The 3,619-nt window shown below is 41.7% G+C and overlaps 1 protein-coding gene across 6 annotated transcripts in view; it reads right to left on the bottom strand.

The window, feature by feature from the left end:
- Positions 1-3,619, bottom strand: part of NDUFAF1 (NADH:ubiquinone oxidoreductase complex assembly factor 1) — a 33,421-nt gene that overhangs the window by 1,678 nt on the left and 28,124 nt on the right. The gene's annotated exons all lie outside the window — the stretch shown is intronic.

Genomic DNA, 3,619 nt, shown 5'->3' with positions numbered 1-3,619 from the left:
AAAAAAAAAAAAAAAAAAAAAAAGCAAAAAGAATTTTAATATGTTTCCCTTTCTTCCTACATTAGAAACCAAACAAAAAGAAATGTCCTACTCCTTCTACTCTCGAACTTTTCAAGTGTGCCTTTTTATTCATCAACTTTATTTTCATATTTCTTCTTTATGTAATTTACTTATTATTAAGCACGATCTTTTAAAACTATATCTGGCTTTGTTTGTTTTTTGTTTTGTTTTGTTTTTGTTTTGAGATAAGGTCTCACTCTGTTACCCAGGCTGGAGTGCAGTGGTGCAATCTTGGCTCACTGCAACTTCTGCCTCCCAGGTTCAAGTGATTCTCCCACCTCAGCCTCCTGAGTAGCTGGGACTATAAGCGCCCACCACCACACCCGGCTAATTTTTTTTTTTTGGTAGAGACAGTGTTTCACCATGTTGACCAGGCTGGTCTTAAACTCCTGAGCTCAAGTAATCTGCCAACCTTGGCCTACAGGCATGAACCACCACACCCTGCCTAAATAATTATACAGAAGCTCTCCAGGATATATTCCTAAATTTTAAAAACACAAACCATAGGTACAGATTATGCTAATTTTATTTTTTGTCTTTAACAAAGGAAGAAAATGGCTGGGCCTGGCTGTGCATGCCTGTAATCCCAGCACTTTGGGAGGCCAACACAGTAGGATCACTTGAGCCCAGGAGTTCAAGACCAGCCTGGGCAACATGGTGAAACCAAGACTCTACTAAAAAAACAGAAAACTTATCCAGCCATAGTGGTGCATCCTTGTAGTCCTGGCTATACAGGAGGCTAAGGTGGGAGGATCACCTGAGGCCGGGAGGTTGGGGCTGCAGTGAGCCCATGCTGCACTCCAGCATGGGCAACAGAAGTGAGACCTTGTCTCAAATAAATACATTTTAATGAACATAAATAAAAATTAATTACATATATTAATATTTATTCCAGTAATTTTACCTCTAGGAATATAGCCTATGAAAATAGTTAAGGATGTTTACCTCAGAGTTTGTTCCGACAGTAGAAAATTCTGAAAACAATCTAAATCTACACATACATAATGAAGAACAAGTTAAGAAAAAAAAAATTTTTTTTTTGAGACAGGGTCTTACTCTGTCACCCAGGCTGGAGTCCATGCAGTAGGGTGATCTTAACTCACGCAGCCTCGACCTCCCAGGCTCAAGCAATCCTCCCACCTCAGCCTCCTGAGTAGGTGGGACTAAAGGCGCATGCCACCACACTGGGCTAATTTTTGTATTTTTTGTAGAGACAGGGTTTTGCCATGTTGCTCAGGCTTGTCTTAGACTCCTAGCTTCAAATGATCCACCGCCTCAGCCTCCAAAAGTGCTAGGATTACAGGTGTAAGCCACTGGACCCAGCCAAAACTGTTTTCTACTTATATAATATCATGTAGACATTAAAAATGACGTAGAAATATATTTGAAAAGAAAGTGGTGAACAATAGTTCAGGGAAAATACTGTATACATGTTCTAAAACACCACTGGAAGGGAAAAGTGTGACTAGAAAAGTCTGGAAGATACACATTAAAAATAGTATTTTATCTCTGGATAGTGATAGTACAAGATTTTTTTCTGTATTTTCCAAATTTTTTATAATGAAGTAGTTATTTTGTATAATAATTCATTATATATATATTACTTAAATACAAGTATATATAATTTGTGTTATATATCTATATTAGTGCATATATATTTATGTATTGAACGCTTATTTTGTGCTAGGCACTAAGACAAAACTCTAGGTACAGGGGAAACTGGTAGGAACAATATAAGCAAGATCCCTGCTCTACAGAATTTACAGAATTTAGGGCCAGGTGTGGTGGCTCACGCCTATAATCCCAGAACCTTGGGAGGCCAAGGCAGGTGGATCACTTGAGGTCAGGAGTTTGAAACCAGCCGGACCAACTTGGTGAATGAAACCCCATCTCTACTAAAAATACAAAAATTAGCTGGGCGTTGTGGTACACGCCTGTAGTCCCGGCTACTCAGGAGACTGAGGCAGAAGGATCTCTTGAACCTGGAAGGCAGAGGTTGCCATGAGCTGAGATCGCGCCACTGCACTCCAGCCTGGGCAATAAGAGTGAGACTCCATCTCAAAAAAAAATAATTTATATAATTTATGTTCCAGGGAAGGCAGTAGAGTGACAATAAACAGATGAATGAATGAACAAAGTAATTTTAGTTAGTGATAAGTTCTATGAAGAAAGTTATAGGATAGTGGTGTTGAAAGTAACTGGATTAGAGGGTCCGACTTTACTTACAGGAATCAGGAAAGTCCTCTCTGAGGCAACTTTTGAGCCATGAGGTGAATGACAGGAAAGAGAAAGCAGGTGAAGACATGGGGGCAGAGCATTACAGCAAAGCAACACTAAGTGCAAAGCTCTAAGATGGAAATGAGGTTGTTGAATCTGACAGACAGAAAAGGGGCTGGTGTGGAGGAGGGAGGTAGGAGGAGAGATGGAAGATGAAGACAGGGGTCCGATATTGTAGGCCCATCAGTCATGTTCAGGAGTTTGGACTTTCCTTTTTTTTTTTTTTTTTTTTTTGAGATGGAGTCTCTCTCTGTCGCCCAGGCTGGAGTGCAGTGGCACGATCTTGACTCACTGCAACTTCCACCGCTCAGGTTCAAGCGATTCTCCTGCCTCAGCCTCCTGAGGAGCTGAGACTACAGGCGTGTGCCACCACCTGCAGCTAATTTTTTGTATTTTTAGTAGACACAAGATTTCACCATGTAGGCCAGGCTGGCCTCAAACTCCTGACCTCAAGTGATCTGCCCATCTCAGCCTCCCAAAGTGCTCAGATTAAAAGTATGAACCACCTAGCCCGGCCTGGACTTTATTCAAATTGTAATGGGAAACCACTGAAGGGTCCTGATATGGTTTGGCTGTGTCCCCACCCAAAATCTCATCTTGAATTGTAATAATCCCCATGTGTCAAGGGAGGGACCAGGTGAAGTTAACTGAACCATGGGGGTCGTTTCCCTGATACTGTCCTCGTGATAGTAAGTTCTCACAAGATCTGATGGTTTTATAAGGGGATTTACCCCCTCACTCAGCTCTTATTCTCTTTCCTGCCATCATGTGAAGAAGGATGTGTTTACTTCCCCTTCTGCCATGATTGTAAGTTACCTAAGGCCTCCCCAGCCCTGCAGAACTGTGTGAGTCAATTAAACCGCTTTCCTTTATAAATTACCCAGTCTCAGGTATTTCTTCATAGCAGCAGCATGAGAACAGACTAACAGACAGGTTACATGCTTAGGAGGTACATTTACACACTTAGAAGCATGTAAATGATGTCATCTGAACTATGTTTCAGAAAGATCCCTCTGGCTGCTGTGGAGCCAGGATTTTAGTGGGGCAAGAAGACAAACAGGGAAATCAATAATGAAGCTGCTGCAATAATCCAATCACCCAGACCAGGGTGGGAGTGGAAGAGATGGCTAGAAATGGGTCACCTGCTGAGCGTACTTTGCAAGCAGAGGTGACAGGACTCGCCAATAGACTGGATGTGGGGCGAAGGAGAAGAATTCAGGATGACCCTCAAGTATACAACATGAGCAAAATGGGGGCTTTGTGAGTTTTTTTTTTTTTTTTT

The sequence above is a fragment of the Rhinopithecus bieti genome, unplaced genomic scaffold (genome assembly GCF_001698545.2).
Source record: "Rhinopithecus bieti isolate Rb0 unplaced genomic scaffold, ASM169854v2 scaffold_26426, whole genome shotgun sequence".
NCBI lineage: Eukaryota > Metazoa > Chordata > Mammalia > Primates > Cercopithecidae > Rhinopithecus > Rhinopithecus bieti.
This window is presented reverse-complemented; position numbering and strand designations above follow the sequence as displayed.